Source organism: Pelecanus crispus, chromosome 21 (genome assembly GCF_030463565.1).
Source record: "Pelecanus crispus isolate bPelCri1 chromosome 21, bPelCri1.pri, whole genome shotgun sequence".
NCBI lineage: Eukaryota > Metazoa > Chordata > Aves > Pelecaniformes > Pelecanidae > Pelecanus > Pelecanus crispus.
Window position 1 is genome coordinate 2,993,042 of NC_134663.1, and position 18,494 is coordinate 3,011,535.

General features: G+C 45.2%; 1 protein-coding gene across 3 annotated transcripts in view; it reads right to left on the reverse strand.

The window, feature by feature from the left end:
* The window catches only part of LOXL2 (lysyl oxidase like 2), a 60,430-nt gene extending 45,154 nt beyond the window's left edge, over nt 1–15,276 (reverse strand). The window contains exons 1-4 of one of the 3 annotated variants that reach the window (XM_075724008.1): nt 15,130–15,276; nt 12,168–12,284; nt 10,378–10,841; nt 7,986–8,102 (exon numbers count right to left, since the gene is read on the reverse strand). The gene's annotated coding sequence lies outside the window, so the exon portion shown is untranslated. Of the gene's footprint in view, nt 1–7,985; nt 8,103–10,377; nt 10,842–12,167; nt 12,285–12,438; nt 12,451–15,129 lie in introns of those variants that run through there. The other 2 variants (XM_075724009.1, XM_075724010.1) reach the window with 2 other exon arrangements.
* Between the last annotated feature and the right edge of the window lie 3,218 nt (nt 15,277–18,494).

The window sequence follows — 18,494 nt, forward strand, 5'->3', positions numbered from 1 at the left end:
TCTCTCCAAAAACTAAGATGAGGGGTAGCAGGGCCGTGACTGAGCTGAAAGCTAGTCGGGTTTCTAAAGAAGTCACTGCAGCTTTCCCACGGCTGTCCCACACGCACGAGAACACAGTGCTGTTAATATATTGCTGGGACCTTCTGAAGCATCTGGATGGTCTTGCTGGGTAGCAGGCAGCCACACGAAGGATATTTGGGAAGACAAAGGTGGATAACGTGTGGTGAGTAGCCTCACAGTCAAGTCCTGAAGGACCTCTAACTCTCAAGAGATAAGAAGGCACGTCAGCGTAATTAATACGCCAAATTCCCCTCCAGGTTACAGTTTTGTTTTATGATACTCCAGAATGCTCAGTAGTAAACACTAAATAAGAATATTTTACAGGAGAAAAGGGTTGACAGTGCGTAAGCAGCAGGGCAGCATCTTTCACTCGTCCCTCTCGTGCCAAGGCAAACAATGACCAGCGGTCAGCTCTGTGCTCAGGTTAATAGGGGTCTTTCGTGATCAGAGGCCAAGGAAAAGCAAAAAGCCATGCAACTCCAGTTTCCAGGACTGCCTTCTATTCAAACCAAAGCTCTTGAGTCATTTTACTGAAGGACTTCAGCCAAAAGACACAACAATTTGGGGAAACCATTCAGAGGCAGGATGTAATAGTTACCAGCTGAGAGCGGTACTCCCTGCGGTGTTAATTAATAAAGCAGACACCACTGCAAGATGCCAGAACCTTTCAAAAAGTCACAGCACAGGGAGACCTCATGGTCCATGAGCAGCTGCAGGGGAGGGAAGGGTCACAGCAGACTTCCAGGTTACTTTAATTGATACCAAGATTACTCAGGGAGATAGTAATTTAGATTATACTAAATATAGTAGGTGTAATTTTTACTCTTGGCAAAGCCTTGCTGAGTCGGACACCCCAGGAGCCCCAAGACTCCGAAAGGCAACTGCAGGCTGGTTTGCTTTTGTTCCCCAAAAGCTTAGAGACTTTTGGAGTCAGGTGAGACTAAGAAAAAACCCACCATTTACCACAGAACTGAAGAAAACTTGGTGAGGGAGGATGAGGTTGCTTGAGAGCCCCCTGTTCCGCAGAGGCAAGTTTGACTAGCAAAAAGGAATTTTAACAAGCCTGTATGAACACAATCCCACACTTTCACCAAGGAAAATGACTCGGGGCGCATACATTTTGTGCTGAGGTCGTAGAGCATCATATCTCATCTTTGTCAGGATCCTGTGAGGATCGGGAGGGGCTCCTCGAGTGCCTGGGGAAGGTACTGGAAAAACGTTCAGAAATCTCCCTTCTAGTCCCTATTCCACCTGCGGAAGCGAAACCCAGAGGAATTCTCCATAAGATCAGAACAGCAGCAATCCTACATGCTTCAGGAGACAACACTGCAGTGTGTACTAGCAACCACAGCCCGCTTCTCCTTCAGGTCATATTACCATCCGCTTCAAAATAGTTACGCGTTCAAACATTAAGAGACAAAGCTTTCACAGTGTTTGCATCGCCCCAGAAATAAAACCTTCCATACCCAGAGGTCTTGTTTATTGCGGTGCTTAAGAGAAACTATTCAGACTAAGTCACGATGTCAGGAAAAGCAGAATCCAGTGGAATTTGAGCACAGGCATATTTTAGTATTTCCACAAGAAGCAGCAGCCCAGGTACAATGGGGAAACCAGGAGCCCAGTGTGCCCAGCAGCGTCCAGGGAAGCCACCCAACACTGCAGTACTGAAAAGGGCTCTCGGCTTTCTGTCTCCTATCAGGAATGGTCAGGAGGGACAACACGGAGTTAGGGCACCGGAGAGGCTTGAGCATCTTCTGGCAGAGGCATCCATCCATACCATCTGGGTCAGTTTTCATAGGGAGGCAAGACAAGCAGTAACGCTGGACCGGTCTAGAGGATTGATAAAGCAGCACAGAAAATTTTACACCACTTTTTTCACTCCACAGCACAACAGCCACGCGAGTCCTGGATTTATTCTTTCCTGGCTCCTCCTGAAATCTCTCTCCTTAGCTACAACACGTGAGCTGTACCGCACCAGTGTCAAAACTATCGCTGCTCATCAGTGAGAACACCAATGACTCAGCAACAGACTCGCTTGAGCATTTAAAGAAACAAACACGGACACTATCAGACAGGAGGCAACTGCGCACACACACATTTATGGCGGCATCACTATAAGCCACAAAAAACAAAGTTTAAGAAGGAAAATATTTAAGTAAACCCATTCCTCTGCTGCCACCAAGATTTGAACGCATTTTTTCCTCAAGTCTTGAAGCAAGCTGCACATGCTGAACTCCCTAAGAACAAATCTAGGCTTAGATTTGCAAGATGTTTGGTTTGTGCTGGCTATTCCTGTTATTGTAGGGCTCATTCCTCCCCTCACACCCTCTCTTTAATAGCCTCCAGATTTATTAATGATGTAATCCTAAGAGTATATATTTTGGTCTCCCCATTCAAAAGAATCCAAGACAGAACATTAAAAACCTATTCAATGGAGTCAGTGGAGAAGCCAGAAAAACCCTCCAGGTCTCCTGGCTCTCCATCCTGTACTTCAGGCCATAAGATGATTCTCCATCACCGCATTAACATGTAATTTAAGGCTTTAAGGCATGCTCCTGCTAGCTGCTGACTCAGCCTTTTTCAGGACTCCAGTCTTAAATCTTGAAGGGAGCAGATGGACACAGGCTTACAAGGAAACGTGCAACAGTTTCATTTCAAAATCATATTGAGCTTTTATTTCTTCAGAGAATTCACCAGGTGAAACTCATGCACTGTTCATCTCCCCAAATCAAAAGCTTGCTCCTACCAGCAAGGATCCCTTTTTTAATTTCACTAAATCACCCAAACAACAGATCAGCTCAGACAAAACCAGGAACACCAGCTTTCCTGCTCCCACCCTTATCCAGACAACAAAAGGAAAATCTGGAATGGTTGATTTGAGTCCTTTGTGACAGGAGATCCAGCAATGCTCCGTTTGGCTCAGCATCCATCAGGAGAAAGAAACAATTAGCACTCTGACCACTGCTGGCACGTCTGGGTCTCGGCCAGGAGCACCAAACAGTTGGTATTCAGCCACTTGAAATGGTACCGCCTGAGTTGTACACCCTGCGTTTCCCATTCCATGCCCCACCGCCCAAAGTGCATTCCTCAGGCACGCTCACGCATCCCGCAGCAGGCACGGCCATGGGACTGGAACAGGATTTCCCGCTATTGCGGAAGCGGCTCTCCAGCCAGCGCAAGGGCAATTCACGCTGGGCTCCTCTCCAGTGCTAGTAAAGTGAATAGAGACGGTACCGCTTGCTTGGGTAGGAGCTCAGATAGATTCTCCCATTTTTCCAAGAGACTCAGCCCTGCCATGGGCACTAGGGCTAATGCTTTCGTAGATTAAATCCCCATTGATTATAGCCCTGGTGTAAGCCATGAATGAGAGCCCTCTCGTTCACACTCTTAAAACACTAAGCCATAAAGGTCACCGGCAGGACCAGATGTACCAAGCAATGGCAATAAATCCAAATCTACAGCAGAGACCCATTAGCTAGAGGAACAGCGCAAGACCAATACTTAGCTCAGTGGATAAGGACCTCTGGAGAAGACCACGTGCTCCCCATGAAACCCCACACCCCACTGCATGGCAGGAAGACATCACAACAGATTGACTGGGGTGACCAGGAAAATGGCCATCACTCTTAACCTTCTTCCTAGAAGTCCCCAGACATCCTTTGGATTGACTTCAGTGTAACTGAACCTGCCTTGGAGCCGAGCAGAACAGCACGGGCTTGACAACAAAACTTGTGTACAGTGTCCTGTGACTGGGATGGCCTCCCCAGGGATGAGATGCCATCGTGCTACACCTGACGGGCCAGGAAAGCCCCTTCTGGTGTCAGTAAACAGCCACTTTTAGGAGAGGCAGCAAAGGCTAAGGCAATCCAAAGAGCATGCTGAAGGTGGAAGTTGAATGACTGAAGGAAGCTGAAATGCTGCTAGGGACATCTAAACCAAAAACAAAAGGTTTTTTTCATTAAAATGCTGAATAGGATTCAAGACAGAGCCCAGAACAAGCAGGACAGCAGAAATCATTTCAGGATAACATTTTGACATGTTACAAATCCAGAGACTCTGCAAGCCAGAAGGATGGCAATGTAATCTGCTGGTGATCACTCTGAGGAACAAATTTCCTCTGGATTTCTCTTCATGGTTGAGGTGAAAAGAACCGATGCCTATTAGCCAGTACCACTGAGCTGTTGCCATTTGTTCATCCCTTTCACTCGGGATCCCTGGAACTCTCCGATTAGCGTAGGGCTTTCATAAGTCACTTCAGAGAGCTGTCACTGCTCAGGAACTGAAACCTGCTACCAGGGAGCCAAGAGCTACCTTCAGAAAGCAAATTTCACGTCACTGCACACTGGCCAAGGGCAACCAGTAGCAAATTCAACAGTTGTTTACATCAGGGAAGCTACCAAATGCAATTTGCTGCTTCTAGTCTGTTGGGATGCTGCAGGGAAAGAGAGCACAAAGTCCCAGTATGCCCTCTCGCAGCAGAGGTAAAGCTTACACAATCCAAAGCTATAGACTTGCCACGACTTTACCAACCACAAGATCTCACTCGAGAGAAACAATATTATTTAATAATTATTAAAGAACCTTCTGGCCTCTACTTCACATTCAAACGTACCTACATACATGCCCACTTTTTTAATTTCCTCCTAAAAGCTTACTGAAGTATATACTACCTGGAACAGAAAACAGTTTGGAGTTTTGCCACCCTATGAGGATAAACTACAACAGAGCACTTTCAACAGACAGCAAAAGAAGATTTATATAGCCCAGGAATGTATGTTGCTTACCATCACTTGATATTGAAGCTAGACAAGAGAAGAGAAGCTCTGATGGACAAGCACACTATTTAGGAGAGCAGGAAAGAAAAGGCACTTTGCTTTGTGTTTCCTTTTAAGAGACAGCTACAGGTCTAACAACAAAAAAATCAGTGTTTGTGGAAGTTGCCTAACCAAAGCCCTTTGCATCATTATTTGATTAGATCTATGAGATCCCAGTGTTTAGAAGTATGCTGCTCTCCTAAGTTGCATGGACACAGCAATTTTTGCAGGGCCAAACACCCAGATCCATGGCCAGTGTGTTTTGTGAAAGGGCTCAGCTGAACGCTTCTTACAGCTTCCAAATCCAGGCTGTGGGCCCTTCTCAGACCTGCTTCAACTGAAGCGATTCACATTTGCTTTCAGTTTTAGCCCCTTGATGCGTTCATTTATCTTAGGAGGCAAAAAAACTTGCCTGGGGATCAGATGGACACATGCAGCATCTTCTCTCCATGTCACGGTTGCAATTCAAATGTGCTTCATTTTGGGAAGTTCTTTATTTTCCTTATCTCTTCCCTTTGCCTGGTGTCGGAGAATGAAGACGAATAGAGATATGAATCATGACAACTCTCAGGCTCCTGGCCAGCACTAGCTGGCTGTTCCACAGACCTTGTGCTGTACTCTTAATAGGAAACAGAACTTATTCCCAAATATTTTTGCAAGACAATTAGACAGAACCTAGTAGTATAAATTCTTTAATTTGCAACTAGTGCATGCCATTATGATGGCCAACCAATCCGTTTGTACTTCGCAAAGGCAGCAGCGGCAACTAGAGCTATATGATTCAACTCCTCTTTTCATGAAACCTACACAATTAGCTCACGACATCCAAAATCAGTTCATGAATAAAGACCCTACAAAAGAGTACCACATGAAAATCCACAGCTGACATACACGCTCACAGAACCAGAACACGTATGTGCATGACCTAAGTTTGAACAGCATTAGCAAATACTAGATATCCTCCAAGAAGGAGGTCCCCCTCATACCTCTGTGCAATGCTGTCTTAATTAACACAGCGTAACCCATCAGCAGTGCAGGCACAGGACAGGCTGACTTCAGAACAGTATGTTGTTTTTCCTATGAAATATCCCTTGAAATAACAAACTTCCATCAGCATTACTGCAGATTACGAGCGGGGTTTTTCCTCCTCAATGTGTGTATTTGCAGACATTCATAGTAAACATGTATCTGCACAAACATGCACACACGGTCCCAGAGGATTTCACAGAAAGTGCTTTGCAAACCAACTGACTGGCTGATCTGCTAAATCATTCCATCCACTGGAGTTGCAATCTCTAAGAAAGGGCATCACTGCGTTTTCAAATAGCACCATGAATGTTATGAAACAGTTCAGAAGGAGAAAGAATAAAAGGCTAAAACAAGCATAAAAGCAAGAAACAGAAAAAACAGGAGGGAAATTAGTGGTACAGTAAGGTAAAGACAATGAACTTGGGAGTCAAACTATTGAAAACAAATCCAAAGAACTTTACTAGGCATGCATTTTGGGGTCTCTGCTTAACTTGCAAAAGGACAGCACTTTCAGCAAAACGCATGGCTTCTCTATTAAATCACCCTGCTGAAGACAAAGGCATTGTCCTCTACTACATCATCAAGACTCTCTTCAATCTTGGTGGCTTTTCCAAGCTGCTAAAACTTTCTTGAAGGTTTTTCCAAAGACCTCATCTCCGCATTCCTGTCCCGGCACTCACAAAGCACCACACTGGATTTGACTGAAGAGCAGACAATCTTGAGCCTCACCACCACCTGACTGAAGTATTAAACTTCATATTAATAACCCATTTTTGGGGGTGCTTTCCAACATTATCCTGCACTTGGAACTAAGACCACGTGAAATTCATTCCTGCAGCAACAAGCATCCAGCACACTACACCGAAGATGTGGTTTCTCTTTATATGCTTTGCTATTACAGTAGTTCATGCTAATATTTAATGTTTTCTAACTGCTCTCTAGCTTCCAACCAAGGAAATTCCACCACTGTGGGTGGTTCAACACAGGTGAAATAAAACTGGCAAGTACGAACCCTAAAGCAATTATTTTCAGCCCCTATTCAGTACAAATTTGAAAGCACTGCAACATCATCTTTATGAGCTGATTATAGAGATGCTAAATAGCTTTCCTACTATGCTCCCAGATAACTAAACTAGGATCTTTCTCTATGGTCTCCTAAATTATCTTGGTCTTTAGATCTTTTTTTTTTTTTACCCACACACAGTAACATCTGTTTAAATTAAACAACAAAAAGTAATTTAAAAGAAGGCAGAGTTATTTGTGTGCATGCTGAAGAATCAGAACTCAACCTGGGCTATGTTAATTCCAGACAGAAACATCCCATGTTTCTGTGCTGCAACTTTTCAGGTGGATACCACTGCGTATCTTGGAGTCATCCTGAAAACTACTGTGATTGCTGCACGATAAAACAGCCTAAAGAAAGTTGATGGTAGGCTGAGGGCTGCTTTGCAAGGGGTTGTGAATCCCAAGCAATGACAGCAGAAAAGTTTCTTAACTAGGTTTTGTGCCTTCTGCCAATGGGAAACATCTGCACCGAAGCCTTTTCCTCTGAAAGAGCACAGTTATTCAGAGAGGAGAATTTAAACTGCTTCTGAAGTTTAGCTGGTAACATTTACACAATGTTGATGGCATGTACTGTAGCTTTCTGGTCTAGATCAACCATATTTTAATAATATTACAGAATACGCATTGTCTGAACTTGTAGACAGTTTGCAACATGTCTTTTTTTATTTCATCTGTGCATGTCTGTGAGCAAGCCAGGGGGGAAAAATCTTTAACTTGGTCACATCTTTGCAAAGTGACACCAAATAGCTGTGTCATCCCACCCCTGCCAAATCAAGTCTCAGGGGACAGGAATTAGAAGAAACATCTACCTTCTCCCCAGCCTGTTACACCTAAGCATCATACTTTACAACAAACTGACGGGAGAGAAAGAAAATACATTCAAAGAGAAAAGGGAAGAAGTGAAATCAAACTTGCAGCCCCGAAGCAAGAGGGTTAGAAATGTTTAAACTAATTCATCAGCCCTTTCATCTCTAGCAATAGCCACTGCTCTGCCTTGCAGTCTCGGACTGTGTTTACCTTGGAGTTAGTGGTAGGCTGTGCTGGGGGTGACCTCTGTCTTGCCGCGCTTCATGAAGTTCTTTCTTCTGGGCTGAGCACACTGTCTGAGTGGTCCCCTCTGCGCTGGAAAATATCCTGCAGCCAGAGAAATACGCTGCAAGAAGCTGCTGCTTCCTGGCAAATTTCACTAGTTAGTCAAGCAAACCCCTCCCAAGACCCAGCCCCTTTAGCCTCAGCTCATAGCGGGTGATATCATGGGCTTGTCTTGTAATCTGAGCAGAAGGACTGCGAACAGAAAAGAAATGGGGGGGAAAATCTAGCCAGAGTTGCAAGAAAGGAGGCGGATTAGGAACACGAATGCTTTCTCAGGACATTCCTAGAGAACAAGTATTGAGAATCATATCAATACCAGTGTTAAATAATACAGTGCGATCGCAGCAGCTTTTAAGCACCCCGGTTTGATTCAGAGCCTCACAGCGCTAAGCACTCTACAAATACAGAGGAGCGCAGGGTCTTAGAGCACAGCATCTCCAAACTTACACCCCCTTCTATAGTCTGTAGAGTTTGCAGCATGCCATCTCCCCAGCCATTCTGGTATCACCCACCTTAACCCTTCAGCATCCAGCAGCTGCTTTTCCAGCAGCTCGATATTCTTAAAGCTCGTTAACTACAGCAGCTCAAACCAAGGCACACACTTAATAACCACCTAGATCTGCAGCAAGAGTTACTCCATTCTCCTTGACGTCCCAAGGACTAACCAGATACTAAAACCAATTCTTCATAAAAAAACAACAGACCAATCAAAAATCCCAGCCTCTGCCGCGTCAGAAAATTCAGAGCATCTGTGGTGTGAACAGCTAGCAGTGAAATAGTAACAACGCTGCTCCGAGCTAGCTGAAATAGTTCTTCTACCAACAAGAAGTAGCTACGCTACATCAATTAGACATTATTCTGAGGCAACTGTAAACTTCTGCAGTCTTTTCAACTAGAAGGGGGCTTGTGGTTTAAAAAGTGTCCTTTTTTTTTCCATTTAGGCTTTCAGTGCATCATAACAATTCTATTTACTTCCATTTTCTGTAACCATGAAAATAACAAGAAAGCAGTGGCTTTCAAATCTCTATTACAGAGAAGACCTTGAAATTTTGTCTTCTGACCCAATTTTGGACAGCAACACATTCCAAAGTGTCAGCATTTCCCAAAGAATGGAAATTTATTTTCTCACCAGCTTTGACCTTGGGTACTTAAATCTCTGTTCAGTGGGTTTTTCAAACAGGTCAGTAGAAAGTTGATAGGCACAGAAAGGACAGTAGGTATTCCCAAAGGCTAACTTTTGAAGGAATATCCCCATTTATTTCAGTATATTCATATTTGCAAAGGACTTTCTAGTAAGCCCTTCCCTAGCAAAGGACTGCTGCCTATAGCATATTCTTCCAGGTTAGTCCTGCCTGGTTTCACATCAATTCTCAAATTAATTCTATTAATTATTTTGAAAAGTTCAAGTGCTTAATCCACATCTCTGGAAACATTTCCAGCAATGCAACACCAAACCCTACAAGAACATGTCTGTCATCAGACTTCTGCCTTTTCCCAGGCTTTTTCATCACTTCCTAAACACAATTTACCCACACCACGTAATGCCTGCTTCCTGCTCAGAGCACAACTCCACTTTCTCAACCCCAACCACAGGAAAAGCCGCATTCATTCTTAGTCCCAGCTGCTCTGGCACTGATGTGCAGAGCTTCCCCGCTCTCTGATACCACCTTTTATTGGGAAGAGATACTGCACTGAGCTGGGCACCAACACTAGAGGAATCTGCAACATGCTAGCAACAGAAAGGAAGCTAGTTTGGAAGTGTAATGCAGTCCTGAATAATTTAAGCAAGGTCATAACTCTTCACTGAACAAACTGACAACACCAGAGAAGCTCAACCTTGCTTACAAGAGACTGTAAAGCGTTCAGCACAAAGTCTCTCTTGCTCTGCGTTTCACAGGCTCTGTACACGGAGTAGTCTGGCGCAGAACCGAGGGTTCAGCCCAACCCAAGAATGGTCCCAACCCAAGAATGGTCCTGTTACTTACTAGCACAGCAGGCTTCTGAGATGGTGCCCACCCAGAGGAGACTACACCAGCTGATAGTATTGGTAGGGACACAACAACCGCACTCCCACGAGTTGGCAAAGCCTCCTGCAGGCAGTCCCCCAGGGTCAATCAAGTTGTTAAAGGAGGAAAAAAAAGAATTAGAAAGAGGACAGTTGTTTCTTGGTGTGATATAGAGAATATCAAGATGTCAGGACTTAAACCCAGGATGCCACCAAAACGGAGCTTGGCTTTTGTTCCCAGGGAAGACAGCACGAATGGTAAGCAGCAGCAGGTTTTGCACGCTAGTCCACAGTGCCCTAATTCTCCCGTACCAGGAATGCTCATGGAAGAGATGAAACGCTGCAAATTGCAATTAGCACCATGGCTATCAGCAGAGCACCACCTCATGAGTCACGCCTGGCCGGACTCGCCTCGCTCCGTCTCGGGGACATCAGGAGAAAAATGTGTCACAGCAGAAGTTCCACAGAGCAGAGCTATTTCAGACTGGCAGGAAGCAGAAGACATTTGGCCAGAGGAAGGAATGTGTGAGCATCTGCAGATCAGGGCATGGAGAAACATGACAGCCTGCCGGAGGAATGTTTGCCGAATGCCCGGGTCGGGTAAGGATACAAGCAGCAAATGCCATGCAGGCTTCCAGCTGATGGAAGAGCTTGCTGGTTGCATAAAGCAAAACATTCAGCAGGAATTCAGCAAAGCTCTTCAAGGTAACATGCTGGATTCAGGGAATTTGCTGCCCCCTTCATACTGCAGCTGGTTAAGACCAAAAGAAAAGCACCTAGGGAAAAAAAAAAAAAAAAAGAAAAAAGGGAAACAAAAAGGAAAAATAAAACCTCAAAATCATATAGTCTACAGAAAAAAATGCTGCTCAAACAGGATTTGCATCATCTGATCATGCAAACAGGCGACCAGGGAGACCACTTGCCAAGCTCACCAGCCACCCTACCACCTCTCAACCTGTTTAACCATCACCTCATGGCTCTTTGGGCTCCATGGAGTTCACTGCCCTTCACCAGGAGAGAAGCCCAGATCTACCACCCCACATTTTATCCTCTCCCCAGCAGTAATCTTTCAGCTTCTTCCAACAAAGGGGCAAATATGCACCCTTGTGGGCAGCAGTGCCATAGCTAACAGCAGGCACCGATTTTCCACATTAAGTGACTCCATACATAATAGATATTTTCATGCAAAATACTTGTACAAGTACCAGCTACAACCGACTCTGTCTCTTGGCCATACACACAGCCACCATTTCAGGTCCACATCCCTTGCCTACGTGTTTTCTTCTGCATCTGCCTGAAGGACACACCTTGCCATATGGACAAGTCAAAACTGGTTTTGACCAAGCAGTCACAGTCATGGTCCATGCTCCCAAAAATTAGGTATGCACTATTAGGTTCTATAATCTCTCTTCTCCAATTTTCAGTTCTTTTAAAAAGAGAAGGCTCATTGCCTCCCCAAACCTTGTGTTTTCACCCTGTAGACTCTCTGGAGCCACAGGTCAACTTGACCTTTCAAATTCATAGAGCAGATACACTAAGCTCCGTAAAGGTTGCTCCACACAGAGATGATCTAGGCGATACCTGAAGAACTGAAGGACCTGACTGCTCTGTAAAAGTGTTAGTAACACGTGGCAATTTTCACACCAACTAGCCTTAGTAGAAAGTTCTGCAACGTGGAATTGGAGAGCTATATCCCTGCTTTTGAGCTCATAGGATGGCTAACAAACACCAGTGACTCTGGAGAAGTAGGTCTGTGCAACTCTCAAAAAAGGCATAAACCACTTTATATAATATGTTTAATCCGTACTGGAATTTCTACAGTTTCCACATCAGGAGTTTGGTAACGACTGACCTGACGTCCAGATTCCCATCCCCTGCTATTTGGTTACTGCTAGTTGGTGTTAAAGGACTGCAAACTTGCGTTGCTTCTATTCAGGGCGGGACCCTTGCATGACACAGCTCCTTTGCAGCCAGCAAAGCTGGAAAAATGAGATTCATTTTCTATAAGAAATAACTTCAGTCCTTTGAGATCTCTCTTTCTCCTCCTCTGCATGTGTTCTAGTCTAATGTTCGATGCAATGCAATGACCACATCATACTTACTTTCCATCACCCACTTGATTTTCCATGCTTTGCAGAGTCACCCGCTCAAATCTGCCAGCCTCGTAACTTCTCAGTCTTGCTCTTCATATTAGCTAAGGCACAGCTGACCTCAATGCTCTACAAAAACATTCCAAAACAAGATCTCTGCTGAAATCCGGAGTCTTAACAAATGGCCCATCCCAACAGAGGTGCAGATCAGCCTCTCATGAGAGCTGCGATAGCCCATGTCTTCCAGCAATCCGTTTGATGCATCGTCTAGAGAGTTACACACCTTCAACATCCATTAACTACACCCATCTCTGAGCAAACAAAGGGCTCGTGCACCAAGGTGGGTGAAAACCTGAAGCCCCGTGAAATACTGGCAGCAGATACATTTCCGTAGCAGGCACAGGGGCTCAGGGACGATGTCTGTTCTTGCACATGACAGCAGCTGCTCCCTCTCAGTCCCAGGCAGTTTGAACAATAGAGCACCACATACACAGAGAAGGCACACACATCCTTCTTGTATTTCTCTCTTTAACCTTTCAAGAAAAGGGTGGGGGGAGGCCAGTTAGTACTGAAATCTCCCAACTGGAATGTGAGCTTCTGGTTTTCCTAGGCCAAGGAAGGCTCGAGCGCAAGGCACTTTGCGAGTACTTTTCATTCTCTGTCTGTAAGAGCAATTACTCAGAGATCCTAGCTGTCTATGAGCACTGATTCAAGGAGTCAGCTGTTGAAAAGCAACTTCCCCCAAGCAATCTCCTGACAAAACACAGGTGGCATACAGTATCTGACCAGCGCACACCAACATCCTTCCCCATACATACAGATCCTGACAGATTCCCTCTGTGCAACTCAGCCATCCAGGAGATGAGCACAGAAGGGTGTAAACAAAGTTTTGCCCCTAAAAAACGTGAAAAGAGTGAGATTTCAAGAAAGGAAAAGAGTTTGAGAAATCCAGCTTCACTGATTCAAGGCAGCAGCAACACTGTGGGAAAGCACTGGGAGCTAATTCCACACGTGCAGTCAAATGACTCACGCACTGAAAGTCCAAGAAGGAGGGTTGCATTTTGCGTTCTTATCCCAAGGGATAGCAGAGGCCCTGGAGGCTTACCATCCCCTCCCACTAGATGGCAAGAGTCCCCCTCCTAACAGCAGAGCCTCTGCAAGCACAGACTGTCCAGGGGTCAAGAGCCAGAGAAGGGACTTCTGGCCCTGAAGAGCACTGAGCAGATAGAAATGGCCTCCCATCCAGTCTGTCCGGGTTTATTTTGCTGTGATTAGAAAGCTATGTCCAGGAGAAAGGGAGAAGAGGGGAGGAACTGAACAAAATAAGGCCGTTTGGTTGTAAAAAGGGGAGGATGCTCAAGAACACAGCATGCTGGTCTCCATTACTCCCAGGCAAATCCCTCCTCATCCTTAAAAGGCGTTATGGAAACATCTTAACATCTTTTGTGCTGATTCACTGTGACAGGCCAAAGAACATGTCCTAACAAGGACAGTCTCTGCCCACAGCTCTGCTCTTATGCAGAAACTTGAACAATTAGTTCAAGGACAGAGACTCCAGTTGCTGAACTTGCAGGAGGGCTCGCTGCAAGGCCAGGACATGGGATGCAGAAGGGAACAGCTATGTAGGAGATCATTACACACCCTTGTGTCTGAACCCACCGTTTCATTAACGCCCTTCACATCTATGTGATCAGCCAGGAGCTAAGGTCTCAGCTTTCATGGTAGGTGATGACCTAAGAGTTACCCGAGATTACTGCTTTCCACTATTTATTACTGCCTGCCAAAATTTGCCCATGGCAATCTAGAGAGCCCACCTAACGGGGGAAAAAAAACCTGGCACTGTTGGAATCTTGTTTGCAAGTCACCACTGGAGTTACCAGCAGAAGAGAAATGCTGGTAAAGTGCCATAGACGAGACCTAGGAATAGAAAACATCTGCAATCTGTAGGTTCAAATCCTGCCCTGCTCTGCAGGGAATGTAGAGCTAGTAACTTCTAGGACCCTGGAAAGCATTTGGAGTTCAGGAAAACCTGGACATCATGTTTGTGTCTTCAGTGCATTTGTGTTTTGCCTGGTACAAGTGTGCTGAGCACTCCTTTTTGAAGATCAAGGGCTCTAAGAAGTATCTCCAGCAACACAAACCACTCATCACCTGTTAAGACACCACTAACCCCATCCCAAGCAATCTCCCAGCACCACTTCCTACCAATCCAAAGACCTTCAAGCACAAGCAGGTGAGAAAGTCATTGTCGTCCCCTGTTCTTTAAACAAAGGGAGGGTGACCTGAAAAACAACTGTCAGGACCAGGTCCCCTGAACACTACACACACAGCAGCTGGTGCCCAGGGAGAGGGACACAGCAAGTCCTCACGAGGCTCATTTCGGCTTTCAATGAGCTTCATGCGTTATTTAGTAGCAACAATGGCAAAAACAATGGGACAAAAAAGAACAAGGTGCCCCCGATCAGGCATGCCATCAAGTCACTGCTATTGACTGTCCCCTTCACTAAGTGCTGCAGAGACAGAAAACCCTTTTGTTTCCACAAGCTGCAGGGCTGCCTCCATAGGGCTGGTGTTCCTGGAGGAGCCATGTGCTTCCTCCCTTCCCCACCCTCTCCATCATACCCTGCCTTTCTCATGGGTCTACTTTTGTCTCCCAACCCAACTGCTTCTTCCATTAGGGGCCATGTTTGGCCTTGTTTGCTTTGGACATTTTCCACACACAAAAACACAACAACAAAAAGAAGAGTGATACATTTAAGAGGCCATGAAGCCAAAAGCTTCAGTATCATTCGCCTGTCCATTCCAGGTCACTGGAACAGGTCAAAGAGCAGTGCCCTCGCCTCCCCTCTGTGCTTTTCTGCATGCCTTACCTGTCCTTAATGGACCTGGAGAAAGGACAAGGTGAATAGGAGAAGCACAAGAAAGAAAATAAAGCATGTTAATGCAGAAGCAGACACAAACAGATAAACATTACCATTGTGACTTGGGAATCTGAGCCCAGGAACAGGCACTGAGTAAAACCAGGTATTGCTAAGTCTCTTAAAGGAATCATGTTTCCCCTGGTGTTGTTGCTGAGTGTGGTCTCTTTGGAGCAGGCTTGTCCAGGGGTAGGACAGAAAGGCTTCCTCCCCCCCCCCCCCCCGCCTTCATCTGGAGCTGCAAAAAGAGCTGCAAGAATAGTATGGGTTTAGCCTTCTCCTCAGGATATGTCACAAAATTCTTCCTCCTCTTCCAGAGCCCCTGCCCCATCCTGCAAACCCCAGGGAGGGCAGGGGGAGAAAAAAAAAAAATGAAACAAAACAAAAAACCATAAGACACACACTGCAATTCTAATAGGACACTATAGCCAGATTTCCAAAGAAGCTAAGAGCTAAATTTGCAAACACTTGCCACAGGATAGTTCAAGCACTGAAAAGCACAGCAGTCTTGTAAATTCAGGCATTTAGGTTTGGCATTTAGCTGATTGCTTTTGAGAAAATCTGTGCTTCCTCCCCATGCCTTGTGGGCTTTAAGCTCTTAAAGCAATTAAAGGCACCACACATCTGTCAGCCTCAATATAACACACACTAACACGCAATGAACACGCACAAAGCCCTCACAGGAAGGGCCTCACGCAGTCCGCACGCCGAGCTCTTGCACTGCGTTACGCAGAAGGATGGTGCATGGCTCCAGCTCCCCCCTGCACTGGGGGCTGGACTGCCAAAGCCTCGCTACCCATGAATCAGCAGCATTTGGAGCATCCCAGAGGAGGTGCTCATGGGGAGCTGACTGCTCCCCAGCCCTACCCCACGGGCCATCCCATCAGCCTCGCACACACCAGCAGCAAGGCTAGGGGAGCAGGGCGATCTGCAGGGTGCTCCAGTCACTTCCGAGCACAGACGCACGCTCCGAGCACACTCCAAACCCATACCTACGTATATGATCAGGCTGACATGCTCAGCACCATCTTTGTTATCCTACACTGCCCTGATGGTCAGGCTAGTAGTACTCAAAGCTGGGTTTTAAAGTCCTTTCTTCTAAAATACACTTTCCCAGAACAAAACCCTACTCTCTTCCATACCCAAAACCCAAGCGCATCCCAGTTACAGCATTAAAACCACCTCCTGAAAGAAGGAAAAGCCAGAGGCTCCAAGTCATTGGTGCTCTACTCTTTTCAAAGGTACAGACCAAGGACAATCAACCTTCTTAGATCTGCAGCCTAAGAATCTGCTGGAATTCCTCTCAACGCACTCACTTTTCTCCAAGCACCAGCAATCTACCCCAGGACTGCTGCTAAATCAACCCAAAGCCACCAGTCAGTTTTAGGCTTGGCTTTCCACTTCAGTTCCTCACTGCAAATCCCCCTGCACACTTTGCTCCCCTCCACGGCATCCTACCACACTTCTACTGCACCTTCCCTGGGGTTCCACAGCAATGAAAACACAATCCCATCCCTTCTCCAACAGGACCAAAAACCTTCACTTTAAAGTTAGAATACCCCAGATAAGCAGAAATGTTGCCAAAGAGCACCAGGCCAGAGCACAGCACCCTCTGTTCTTCCTCAGCCCCACGTTCTCGTAGCCCTCATAGGCTCTTACTTCTAATGAGTGATTGCTTTCTCCAGTGCACCTTTAGGATAATTAAGTCATTCAGCTGCCTCTCACTGTGTCCCCTACACCTGTGTGAGATCAAGGGGCTTAACTCCCAGCTTGCTGGAAGTAAATAAGGTCCCAGTGCTGCATTTGCACAGGGTACTCAACTCCCTGCAGCTCGCTGTGCTCCTACCAGGGTGTGCGACATATTGGTCATGGATGGAGCGGCTGAGAGTCAGGGTTTAAAGGACCTCAGCCCATTCCCTCAAATCTTTCAGTTAGCGTTACAACAATAAAGACATAATGCAGCAGTAAACCTGCACAAAGAAATACAAATCCAAGAAGCAACTGGGGGAAACAGTTTATTGCAAGGGGGGGGGGGACCAAACCACACACAAAAAACCCCCACCAAGCTGTGAAAGTGAGGCTCAGTGACTGGCATTACCATAACAAATTGACCCTTTTCATGCACAGGGAGGGGCAGCTGAGCATCTAATGAGACTTCTTAAAGACCTTAAGGAATTTAGGAAAGCAAGTCCCCAAGCAGATAAAAGCCAGCTGGTTTTAGTTTTGAAGACAGCATTCACCCCCACCTCACTCTGAAGCACCTTGACACCTGCTCACCTTATCAAGCAGTTTACACCTGATATCTGAACAAGGGGAAAATACAGATATAAACCAGGGCTCTGTGCACTATCTTGCATGAATGAAGCAAGCTTGGTTAAGTTTCTAGGCCTTACACTTGTTTGAATCTGGTTTCTCATGCACTGCTTGGATTTTTAATGAACAGTAGCGGCTCCCACAACCAATCTCTGCTGACATTATCTTTTTATCATTTGACATGATCTTTTTATCATTATAGGAGGAAATTGTGTATTGGGTGATCTTCATTCTGCCCTTCCTGAACCAAATCACTAGAAAAAGCAGGACAATACTATTAAGATCCTGGAGCAGAAAAAAGTCAAAGGGGAAAAAAAAAAAAGAAGAAAAAAAAGAAAAAAAAGAGACACTGTGTACTGCGGAACAGTCACTGGTGGAAAACTTCCTGCCCTTTCATGCCCCATTTTCCTGATCACTTTCTCACCACCATTCATCATCTTATCTTTCTTCACATTCCAAACACTCCTGCTTCTTATCTTCATTACTCAGTGTGGTGCTTTCAAAAATGAGTGTGGAAACCCTAAAGCAGGCACACAATGCTTTATGTAAGCACAAGAGCAATCTGTCTCCCTTATCCCAATGCTGTACCTGTCCCTACTGTATTCACCAGCTTGCTAGCTGCAGCTTGTTCTACCAAAATCTTCTTAAGCTCTGGGGGCCATAAAACACATACTGCATTGGGCACAGCCATAGTTTGTCCATCCTACAAGATAAGAAAGCAATGTCAAAATCCTGGACTTGGTTCAACCATGACATATTAGACAATTGCTTTTCCTTTCAAAAATGTTTATTCTACCTCAGTTAAGGCTAGAATAGTTTTTTTTCCCGTGACTGTCTTGTTAAATAAAAATGAGCTTCTAATTCTATTAAAGAATCAATTTTAAAGTTATACATTAAGATGATTCTTTGATTTTTTTTTTGTGTTAAGAATGTTGCTAAAAAGAAAATGCTGCAGCATCTAAAAGGAAATTCTATTTTAGGTTTGAAACATTCTTCCTTCAACTTTTTCATGTTTTTATGATTTTTGTAAGTTTTTTTTATTGGCTTTTTTTTTTTTTTTGCTTGCTGCATTTGAGACACTCATCTCTTCTGCTAAGAGATGCTTGGC